Source organism: Syngnathoides biaculeatus, chromosome 8 (assembly GCF_019802595.1).
Source record: "Syngnathoides biaculeatus isolate LvHL_M chromosome 8, ASM1980259v1, whole genome shotgun sequence".
Lineage (NCBI taxonomy): Eukaryota > Metazoa > Chordata > Actinopteri > Syngnathiformes > Syngnathidae > Syngnathoides > Syngnathoides biaculeatus.
The window spans coordinates 22,534,032-22,546,781 of NC_084647.1; positions in this window are offsets into that span (position 1 = coordinate 22,534,032).

Sequence of the window (12,750 nt, forward strand, 5' to 3'; positions counted from 1 at the left end):
TGGAGTTGGCATATTCTCCCCATGCTTTCCTCCCACATCCCAAAAACATGCAACATTAATTGGACATTCGAAATTGCCCCTAGGTGCGATTGTGAGTGGAGCTGTTTGTCTCTGTGTGCCCTGCGATTGGCTGGCAACCAGTCCAGGGTGTACCCTACCCCCTACCCGTTGACAGCTGGGATAGGCTCCAGCACTCCTGTGACCTTTGTGAGGATAAGCGGGTAATAAAATGGATGGATGGATGGATGGATGGATATCAGTTTGTGAGTAAATTGCTTGACTTTTTACAGGAAGTGTAAACACTTCCATCTTTGCTTCAACCCCCCCAGTGCGATTATAATATTCTAATTGTAAATTTCCTCAAGTGAATAAATAAAATGATCTTTTTTTAAATTTTTGTCATCAGTCTGCAGTAAACATAATAAACAATCTCTCTTTTTGCATGTTCAAACAAGAGCTGTTTTGCATACTTAACTGGGGGCGAAATCATTATGCGCGCTCGCTTCCTGCCTGCTCCTCACACTCACTAAAATAGTGCAGGCCCCCCCGTGGGAGTCGGCGAGGAGGGAACCTGAAAAGCGTCGGTGCACAGAGAGCAGCTCCCACGACACTTCAGTAGCCGAGAAAGGGGATTTATCCGGAGACGTCTGAGATCTCAGCATCTGCTCTCTCCAGCTCGGCTAAGGAGAGCGCTGGAAGCGAGGCGCATCACCGGCGTTTGATTAAAGATTTATAGCCTTTCAGACATGTTTTCCTCTCCTTTTTGTGCAAAAAAAAAAGCTATCTCCTGCCATTTGCCGAGAGCAGCTTAAGGTAAAAGGGAGTGGCTCCTGTCTGCATTGTTTCAGTGTGGATTTTTCTCTATTGCGATGCAGAAATATATGGCATCACAACAGGCTTCTGTATTTACAGTACATATTTTGCAGCTTTATTTATTTCTTTTTTGTATATCACCAGTAAATTTGTGAGTGGACTTCACTCACTCGGCTTCCTAAACCAAATGTGTGAAAGCCTCCATTCAGACACATTTGCATTCAAATTGGAGGCATTTACTGCAGCGGCTGTAAATCGCAGTCCACCACCAATAGATGGGCACTTTTTAATCAAGACTAATAATGTATGGACTTCTAGATAAACATGGCATATTGAGGCTATTGTACTTTCATACAACATAAGTAAATTAAAAAAAAGTACATCCCAACTAATTTATACAAGCACTTTTCTTTGTACATGTGAATTATTGATTGTATTAACTTGTTATCGCAAAAAGAACAGATGATGCTGCTTCCAGATGACTCCCTATACGCAGGCCCTCTGTGATGCACTTCAACTGCTTTACGAATGAGTACATTGCTACAATAAATTGTCCTCGGGAGAAAAACATGGAGGAAAAAACATTGACTAATTACTAAGCTACTGTAATTGGAAGGGACTGGCATAGTAATCAATTCATTGCACAGAATGGATCAATGTAGTGCAGTTTATTCACCCCCGCCCTGAAACTAAATGACATCTAAGGCTTACTTCCCACTCCGCTGACTAGCACAGAAACACAACTTCAGAAAATTAAGAAGACATACTCCAGCCCTCACATACTGATAGAAACCAAGTACATACTGTGCCATTTTGACTTAAATTTTCCCCCAACTTACTACTTGCATTTTTTCGAGTTGTAAGAGAGGTTTAGACATGCTGCCACTCCAGTCTAGTGGAAAAACATGCAACATGACAGTTATTGTGACTTGTGGCTTTTCCCCAAAATATAGCAATTACTTTTTTTTTTTTTTTGGGGGGGGGGGGTTAAGAAACCAGGGAGAAAAACATATCAGGGAGAGAAAACGTGAGTCAATCATGCTGCCCTGTTTTCTTGAGCTTCAAGAGCTTTGCTGGAACTAATTTGGAATATCCACACATGGAAAAAATGCCCACCCCTTGTTTGTTAATAATAAGACATAAGACTAGCAAATAGAAAAAAAAAACAAAACAAAACAGAAGCATAGTGATGTGACCAGAGGTAGCTAAGAAAATTCGATGCAGAATTAGAAGCTTGCCATCTCCAAGGAATCCTCCTGATCACCAAGCAATTTATCAACTCTTTTTAACTGTTAATTGATTCCACATGGCAAAAAAGAAAAAAAAAACTTCTAGAAAAGAAAGTGTCAACGGTTTTGGGTTTTGAAGAAGAGGAAAACGAGGCAAGGACGCTAGGCTGGAGTGCAAGAATCTCAAATGGTATTTATCCATCCATTTTCATAGACGCTTATCCTCACAAGGGTTACGCGTAGGGTTAGGGCAGGGAGTAGTGGAGCCTATCCCAGCTATCAACAGGCAGGAGAAGGGGTACACCCTGAACTGGTTCCCAGCCAATTGCTGTCTGAAATTCACCGTCTAACAACCAGCCAATCCAGTTGCGCTTTCTTAGTCACCTGACTTCACATACAAAGAAAGCATAACTGGTTAAGAAGGCAGGGTTAGAAAGTGTAGCAATATGATTTCAGTTTCTTTGGCTGAAGGCACCTTAAGCAAAGCTACAAAATGAATCTGCTGTGCTCCGGAGGAGTTTTTATTGCTAGTGCAGAAAGGACCAGCCTTTATGCATCCCCTGATATCTCGCTCCAACGAGGCCACCAAAAATTAATAAAAAAATAAAATAAACAAGGAATTCACCAAACAACCACTGGGTGTTGGGGTCTCCCCATTCCCATGCTTCACCGAATATTCTAATTGCCAAGTCAACCCCCACCATCACAACACGGTTCAGTGGTAGGATGGTTTCAGGTTCTGTGCCTGTTGGCTCAGGGTCAAACAAATAACATGTGGAACTTCATCCAATGCACTATGTTCTGCCATCAAAAAATAATTGTTAAGAAAAACATAATATCAAAACATTTAGGAGCACTTGGCATTTTGTAGTCGCGATTAACTGATGTGAGCAGTGCCTGTTAAGTTGGCATTTTTGCACCCCCTGCCGCTCCCCACAACACTTTTCTATACAAAGGAAACAAACAATCAAGTTGTCATTGTTCCACCATTTTCTAACCATAACTAACATGTGATGACGCCTGTGTCTAAGTCAATGCCAGGACGGGAGGACAGAAGTGTAAAATTTAATATTTGGCACATGGTATTTTACACTATCCATGACACGTTTACTGAGATGGGATCTGTTCCGACATACGATGCAGCAGAAGGTGTGTATGCTACAACCACTGACGAAAACAACAAACTTCCCTGTTAGCACAATGCCAGGGAACGTCTATATGGAGGTGCTGCTCTCGAACTCAACACTGACAAAAACTCAATTCAGGGAAATATTTGGAGTGATGAAGAGTCCCCTGGACAGACATCATAATTTTACGCTTAAAATCCTTCCATTGTGTGTTTTGCCCAAATGGATAGCATCAATCGTATAACAAGTTGGACACGTTTGATGCCCATGCAGCGTCTCGTAATGGAGTTGAACTTCAGTCACGGTAAGAAAAAGTTCTTGCCAGGTGACAATTTTGCATTACTCCTCCACTGCCAATAGCCGATTTGGTTCCAAAAACTACAAATCCTAGCCTGTCAAATAGTTTTGGCCTCACATCCGTCCCAATTACTCTTGATAGAATAGAAAAAAGTAAGCGTATAGTAACAATCGGGACCGATCTTGATCACAAGTCTCGTATTTGATTCCCAAAATTCTTTCATAGCATTATCTCTGATTAGCTGGACTTAATTTTTCTGTTGAGAACGGTCAAGATTGGCACTGATCTGCTATTATTCAACTTGATTAATTTGATAATAAGGAGAAGCTCTTTATAAAACAACAAATATTTTCAACTCTTGCATTTCTCCCCCCCTGCCCCACTAGAAAAGACTCCAACTTTTGTATTGTTGTCACTGATGAGTTGTAAGAAAACAGTCTGGTGGTTAAAGCCCCTCAAGCTCTAAAGAGGCAGTGTAAGCGGGGCTGCCTTAACGGCTTCAGGTTCCCATGCACCTGCTTCTCCACAGGGCGCCAGTGAAATTGTGCCCTGCAGCCTCGTCGTTAATTGGTCTCCATGTCAAAAATGCAAAGTCTGCTCTCAGCCACCTTAATCCCCTCCCACCTGGTTAGCAAACATCCTACTGCTACGTTCATAATGTCATTGTATCATGCCATGTCAATTCAGAGGATCCATACATCCTGCGGGCAAATTTTTCCCCATTAGAGGTGAAATTGGATTTTGTGATGTTTTAATGAGCTGTTTGAGCGGGTTGACTCATTTGGCTCAATCACGGCATGTTGTTCAGATAGTTTGTAAATGAAAAGCAAAAAGGGTCAGATCATATCAACAGTGTGCACTAAACATTTTAAACGTGTGGGCCTGACTTGTATAGAGCCGACACCAAAGTGGAAGTGATACATGACTCAGGAAACTAAGTAGAATGGTACACAAGGGCATCATTGTAGCATGTGAGGACAGTGTCAATAATGGGAGAACATCCAGGGAAGGCAAAGGAGTTGACCTCTGAACCCTTGGAGAAATGCCAACAAGCTCTGGTGACATCATAGGGGCAGCGCCATCTATCATGGTTTTTTTTTCTAGATGACCTTAGGCTGAATTGCACTTAGTTCCAACTTGAACTCTTATCCTAGCCATCCAGGTCAACATACATTTCTCGCTATTTGTCAACAAGTCCAGGCTTGCCTCGACTCATTTGGGTTTTCCGCTTCAAAATGGTAGCCCTGGACACTGCGAAAGCCACACCACATTGAAGGCATCAATGAAACATGCGCTAAGAAACAAAAACAATGTAGCGTAATAATATGGAAACAATACTAATTTTATCTGCTTCCAAGCTTCCAGCTACACCGAGCGCACGTCGTCACAGAACTATCAGGGAAAACAAAAGGTGGTGAGATATCCTCCTACGTCAACAAAAAGAGAAAAATCGAAATGGGACAAAAGCCCGTGTTAGAAATCAGCTGACACACAAAAAAAAATATCGCAAAGAAAAATTATGCAGAAAAGCAGGGAGATAAAATATTGGGAACAATTCTAAATGAGTCTGGTAAGACTCCAATTGGCATATGGCTCTTAAATGTCGTTTCCAACACTAACTTAATCAATTTCATCAACTACAAATTCCTCTTTGCTCCTGCTACATACTGACAAGTATGTATTTGATCAATGTATTCATTTTTGTGGCTGGAAAGCGCTTAACATGAGTTACTGATGGTGTAGTGGTACCCTCATCTGACTTTCACGCGGGAAGCATGGGTTCACTTCCCACTCAGTGATGGTGTGAATGCTTGTTTGTGTCCATATATGCTGTGCTACTGACTGGTGACCAATTCAGCGTGTAGTCCGCTGTTTTCCGGTCGCCTGACCGTGGTCAGGAGACGTCTTCTCCGGGGCCGAGGTTGTCCTCCTCGGGGTTAACTACCTTCTCGCGTCGTAACTCCGAAGCTCAATGGCGGGAGTAGTAAGATCACGGAGGTTCAACTTGCTGTTATACTCACTTTATTTTCTTTTTGCACACAACAGTTCCCGGTCGCCGTGAATCTTCTTCTTCTTTTCCTTTCGTCTTGTCCCATTAGGGGTCGCCACAGCGTGTCATTTTTTTCCATCTAAGTCCATCTCGTGCATCTTCCTCACTCACACCCACAGTCCTCATGTCCTCCCTCACAACATCAATCAACGTTTTCTTTGGTCTTCCTCTCGCTCTTATGCCTGGCAACTCCACCCTCAGCACCCTTCTACCAATATACTCACTCTCTCGCCTCTGCACATGCCCAAACCTTCGAAGTCTGCTCTCTAGGACCTTGTCTCCAAAACATCCAACTTTGGCTGTCCCTCTAATTGGCTCGTTTCTTATCCCATCTAATCTGCTTACTCCGAGCGAGAACCTCAACATCTTCATTTGCGCTACCTCCAGTGCTGCTTCCTGTTGTTTCTTCAGTGCCACCATCTCTAATCGGTACATCATGGCCTCACCACGGTCGTCGTGAATCATCTCGCTTCTGACCAAAAACGCATGCACAGTCTGTCTGACCCACACGTCAATACACATGCCCACTTCCACGAAACCCGCAACACTGCCTTTCTCCCGAAGTCAGCTGTGACAGCCTCCAGAGCCCCGTGACTCTGACCAGGATAAGTGGTGTTGAAAATGAAAGAATGAATAATTAGCCTTTGAACGCATCATGGTTGAGTTTGCACATATTATATATTGAAGTTGTGTGCAAATGAGAACATTCAAACACATTTATTAGTGAACCGCTATCTTTAAATAGAAGCTATTGTTGCCACCACCACCCCCCCTCCCAAAAAAAATAAATCTGATGCAGAGAACCTCTCCTACCCCAGTTGTCGAGGTTATTGCGATAACGGGAAGTGAAAACACAGCAGCCCTTTTCATATTTCGTTTTTGAAAGGAAATGAGCAGCATTCCAATCCGAGTTGCAAAAGATGGCTTGATGTTCCAATCAAGTTGCACTTTTGTCAGGTGCAGTGTGAAGCTCAGGCACCCAAGCTGTCTGTAAACAAAGAACAACACAAAGGCAGCACACCAGAAAAAAAAAGAAAAAAAACGCACCTTTTCCGTGCCAAGGGTAATCAAACAACTCACTGAAAAGTTTGTTGTGAGTTTTTTCGTGGGTTGAACTCTCCCAGGATGACAGGCCTTTAATTGGATCTCTTCAATGAGGAAGATGTGGAAGCTACTTACTTTGAAGGTGCGCATGTGCCGCTAAAATAAGAGAGTTTGGGCTCCCCAACTATGAGCTTGAGCGTTAGCGTCACGCTGGGTGAGACAACACAGTTCTCCGGGGGACTTACCAAAGCTTAACAAGTAAGACATAACGTGAATACAAGCAGTGGCGGGCTATGCATTTGGTACCTGGGACCTTCAGTCGGGATTTACCTCACTTAATCCACATCTTAATTCCTCCACTATCGTCTCACAACTACACACACCCTCAAAACTAAACAAAAACACGATGTACAAGCATGAAAGTGAGCCACGTACATCATCTGGAGTCAATGTTAATAAAAATGGAATTAGTACTTCACTAATAACATGAGAAATTTACTCGGCTAGGATACCGATTATTAAATATATGAATGTGTGAAGTCAGCCCCGTTACGAATTTGTTGAAAGTTCGCGCACATGGATCAGCACGACTGAGTCTCAAGAATCTCTGCAGATTTGATTGAAATGGCAGTATACGGACACCGAAATCTGATTGGACAAAAAATCTAAATACAAATATAACATTCACATGTCAGTAGTTGAAGCATTGCACCCGGGAGAAAACCTACAAAATGAAGCGAATAAACGAGTAGAGAAGACAAATGAATAAAATTTCACGGTGGCGCATCTTTAATCCGTTGGCCTCACAGTTCTGATTACCAGAGTTCAAATCCAGGCCCCAACTGTGTGGATTTGCATGTTCTCCCTGTGCTTGCGTAGGTTTTGTCCAGGCAGTCCGGATTCCTCCCACATCCCTAAAACATGCATTCATTGGAGACGCTAAAGAGTGGTGGAACAATGAAGCAAAGATGAAACTTCAAAACTGCTTAGACTACACAGATTGGAGTGTCTTTGGAACTTCAACTGGCAGCCTGGGAGAATATATGGACAACATTGCATCCAACATAAACTTCTGTCAAGACTTGTGTGTACCAAAAATGACATTTCACACATTCAATAACAAAAAGCCATGGTTAGCTGCCAAACGCCAGGCTGAAGTGGTCGCCTATCGGAGTGGGAACGGATCCCCGTACTGTCGACCCAGAAACCAGCTGATAAAACCAATCAACACCACAAAGAGAAATTGGGCCGAAAAGCAGGAAAACCAGTTTGCTCTTAATGACTTTGTGTCAGTATGGCGAGGAATGGGAGGGCTGACCAACCACAAGCGATCATCCTCCCCAGCGGAGAATATTAAAGTACTGGCCGACAACTTGAATACCTTCTACTGCAATTTCCTTGCTGGACACCCTATCAACCAAAACAGGTATGTGGATGACACAGTCAACAAGGGACCGCACTTCACCTTGCATCACCTCGACAGCATTGGGGACCTACGTGAGGTTCCTGTTTGTGGCCTTCAGCTCTGCGTTCAACACCATAATCCCCAACTTCTCTGATCCAAGATTCTGCAGCTCAGTATCTCCACAACCATCTTCCAATGAAGCAACAGGTTGCAGCAGGTAGGACACATTAGGTGAGGCTTGGTGACACCACATCATCCACATGCACTGCCAACAGTGGGACGCCCCAAGGATGTGTCCTCTCTCCACTGATCTTCTCTCATATCTGGAACAACGGCACCTCAATGCATCACGCTGTCAAACTTCGGAAGTTTGCAGACGACACCACAGTGATCAAAGACAGTGACAATTCTGCATATCGACAGGAAGTGGAGTGGCTGGAGATTTGGTGCAGCCAACGCATCCTGAAGCTCAACATGCTCAAGAGGGTAGGGATGATCGTGGACTTCAGGAAAAATCCTTCACCATAGCTTCAACTGTCAAGACCTTGAAGTTCCTGGGAATTCGAGTTTTTCAGTACCGGAGGTGCAAGACCAGCATTAACTTCATCCCCAAAATACCCAGCAGAGGATGTACTTCCTGCGGCTTCTGGGGAAGAACAGCCCGCCACAGGAGCTGTTGAGGCAGTTCTACACAGCCATCATCAAATCAGTCCTGTGTTCATCCATTACAGTCTGGTTTGGCACAGCCACATAGAAGGACAAAATGAGACAAGGCTGCTAAAAAAAACCCCAAAAAACATTGGTACCCACCGACCCACTCTTGAGAACTTGCATGCTGACAAGGACTGAGACTAGGGCATGCAGAATCTTCTTTTGGACCCTCCAAATCCTGATCACCAGCTTTTCCCACCGGTAGATGCTAGCAAAAAACGCAAATTAAAACCACCAGACATTCCAACAGCTTCTTCACTACTGCCATTAACATCTTGTAAAGTAGATTTATAATTTGTTTGTAAGATACTGCCAATTTTGCACATCTGCGTCGTGACATTTGCACATTAAATCGGACACTCGCTTACTTTTATCATGCTGCACTATTTGCATCCTGCTGTTGAGTAATACTGCCTATTTACTGTATGTATTTTGAGAATTCTCTCCATCATTTATGTAATCGTGTTTTGCAAAGCTGTCCATGTTCAGAATTTAAGTTTTTCTTTTTTTGTTTCTGTCCAAACAGGACCAAAAAATAAAAGCATCTCTGAGGCAAATCATGCACCCTAATTAATGAATCTGGCCAGTAAGAACAAATTTTTTTCTGAAAATTATGCCCTTGTCACATCCGGGTGGTTTGTCTTTCACTCCCCCGCCTGCATGCAAAAATACTGAGTCCTGTTGGTCTTGACATATGGGAGACGATGGTGAAGGCTAACGAAATCCCTCATTGACATCGGCCGTCTTTTCACGCCGCGTGTCTGTGCCGTTTGATAATGAGACGGCATGCCAATGCCTATCTCTCATTAGACAACCTCTTTAAGTTCCCTTCCTTCTGCGTGTTTCTTGAGTACAAAAAAAAAAAAAAATCATTCCTTTCATTTTTACCCAACCTTGAAAACTATCACAGGGACAACAAACCATTAATTTGGAGCACATTCAGGGGTGGGGAAAAAAAAAGTCGGATCTTTGTGAGCTTCCATTTAAAATACACATTTTTTGTTCACCTTATGCTTTCACCCTCTGTACAAGGAAACCTCTCTGAAATTCCTGCATTAATTTTTGAACAAGTGTGTTGGAAATAGCAAAACCAGGCAAGGTGAATGTTGAAAGTGAAAACAGCTAAGCCTGAATATTTACATCTTAGCCCTACTTTTATTGGCATCTTTACATAAAGATGAAATCCATGTGCACAAGCTCAATTGCATTGAATTTCTCATTAGGGGCACGAATAAATGTTAATTATATTGCAAATTGCTCTTATCGTACCAAGGCAATCAGATTCTGATTCTGATTCTGAGCTTCCAGGCTCATCGCTATGTAGAAATTCAGGTTGTGTGGTTAACATCACACATTTCCTTTGTGTGTACGAAAAAGTACCAAAACTTTACTCTTGACAATCTTGATAATTGGCCACCTAAAGAATAAAAATAAAATAAACAATATTGTGGCACTTTTTTTTTTTACACGCAGTGTGCTGTTTCCCAGTGAATCACACAAACAAGGAATTAATAACCCAGACACCCATGTGTATTTAATTTGCGTGCCAGCAGGCTATGCGTGTGTGAATATTTTGGGAAGAGGTTTCGTTCTCTACTTCCTCGGTGATCTTTTGTTCCCACATTGTTCATTGTTTTTTTTTTTTTGTCTGCTACAGTAGTAGAGATTATTGACTAGAGCCTCCTGTCACGAACATCCGGTACGGCGCTGGACCCAAATGCAGGACTCAGAGATGCGAGCATGATGTTATGCGTGGTTTATACAAGGAACAGGGTCATGCAAGGTGTAACCAGTCCGAGAAGGCAGAGGCACAAAACGCTAAGCAAAGGCAGGATCCGAAAACGTGATGCGAGGTCTGATGACAAGGAGACAAACTAGGAAACAATAACTAGGACTTGACTCTGACTATGAAACATAAACTATGACTGGACTAAACTGTGGTGGCACAGAAACGCTGTGACGAGGACAGCTCAACACTACACTATTCATAGTGTAGGAGAGTCCTACTGTCAGTGAATACAACTCACTAACTCAGGGCAACGAACTGGCAAATGCCAGTGACAAAAAGGGCAACTTAAATGCCTGTCTAATTACATCCCAATGTAAAACAGCTGTGAGCGGTGACAGGTTTCAGCTCCAAAACTGTCATGAGTAAGCGGTACGGGGCTCGACCCAAATCCAGGAATTCCAGGTGAATTCCAGGCTAAGGTTATACACACGTAAACATTCCAAAATAGGATGAAGCACAAAAACGTTAGGCTATAGGCAAGATCCAAAAACATGAAGCAAGGTCCGATGACGATGAGGCAACACTTGACATGTGAACCAAAAACATAACAAGACTATGGAGGCACAGATACGCTGTGACAAGTGGATGGTATACACAAAACCTGCGAATTTACGCACAATAGCGGAGTATCCCAAAATGCAGTAATGCAAACCCAACAAACTGGCAAATGCCGATGACACATTCAAAACTTAAATGTCTGGTCCAATTAGTGTCCAATGTCTAGCAGCTCCGTGACAGCTGTCAGAAGTGGTACCGCCCAGGGCAGTGGCTTGGCCATGGCCCCGACACAAAACCAGATTATATAATCTCTGATGTCATCTGATTGAACTCATAAAACACTTTACTACACTGAGGGACCAGTACAGGATGTACCCCACCTCTCATTTTTCTGAGCATCTTGGAGATTTATTAAATCACGATATTGATATTGTAGTTCGTAATATTTTAATGTTATGTTGAAACTGCACTGTATCTCTATATAATATTTTCAAGACAAGATATATCTTTTCTAAGTATACTGGAAAAAGTTTTCAAGTCTACTGTTGCCAGTGCATTTAACTAAAGAAAAACATCCATCTGATTATTTGAAAGGACAGCCCTGGGATCTCATTTGACGAAGTTGGGGCAAAGCTGTCATGAAAATGCCACCTTGTTCTTCGGGAGAAAAATGCTCTGGAAAACATCAGTGACGTTGACGACGAGGCGAGGCACAAAATACGATAAACCATCTTGGCTACTTCCATGGCTGCTTTTCATTAGCAAATGCAAAAATATTCCTCTCATTCCTCTCTCGCATTTTCTGTCATCATTTCCGTCAAAATAAAACCCTCTGCTGTACACGTATTGATAATCGGGACACATTTGAGAATCATCTGCATCCTGTGATGTGGGGTGGAATAAGTGCAGTGGTCAGGCCCACAGTCGCTCTCACCGTCCTCCGCTTGAGTCCAATGCAAAGCATTTAAAACTAATTCAGAAAGTTCTATTAGCTCATCGGGTTGCTGTCAGCCCGCACCAGAAAGTGTAGTTTATCCCCAAACACCAGAAAGACTTTTGGTGCTCATATCGTAAAGCAAAGCGCACATTTCTATTTTTACAAGCCCTTGGCCTGAGGCATAATACCCGGTAAACATTCCCTCTGTGATCCCTTGTCTGCTTTGGCGCAGAGTTCCGCGGCTGCTGCTGTTGGGGCGATAACCACGTATTCCTAATTGAATTGAGCGGCGTGTCATTTAATCCCGTTAACCCTAAAATTCATCGCAGGTCACAAACAATCACTCAAATGTGTATTTTGATCCATTTAAGAGTTGGGATATTGGCGCTGCAATTATGCCCCAGTCGAAACACGTTTGGGGAATAAAACTAGATTAGTGGTCTCAAGTGACGTTTGACGAGCAGATTCACGGCACGACCCCCCCCCCCCCCAATCCCAACGTGACGGGAAACCACGTTGTTTGTCATCTGGGAGAGTTTTTCAGTTAAACTGGACACAGAAGACAGACAAGCTTCCATCAGCTCCCAGAGCTCTTTTTTTTTTTTTTTTTTTTTTTTTTTGCTGCTTGGATATAGGAAGCTGCAGCTCAGGAATCAAAGTTAAACCCACATCTGATATTGTCAAACACTTCCCACCACCTCCTTGAGATCCAATTTCTGAGCCGGCACAGACTTTGACATTTTGGTCCCCTCAACATAGAGAAACAATTTCAGCAAGTGTCAGCCGACGACGCCTCCGAGTCCGTGTCGGCAGCTGTCCGCGTGTCACTTGCTCGAGGAGAGGAGACAT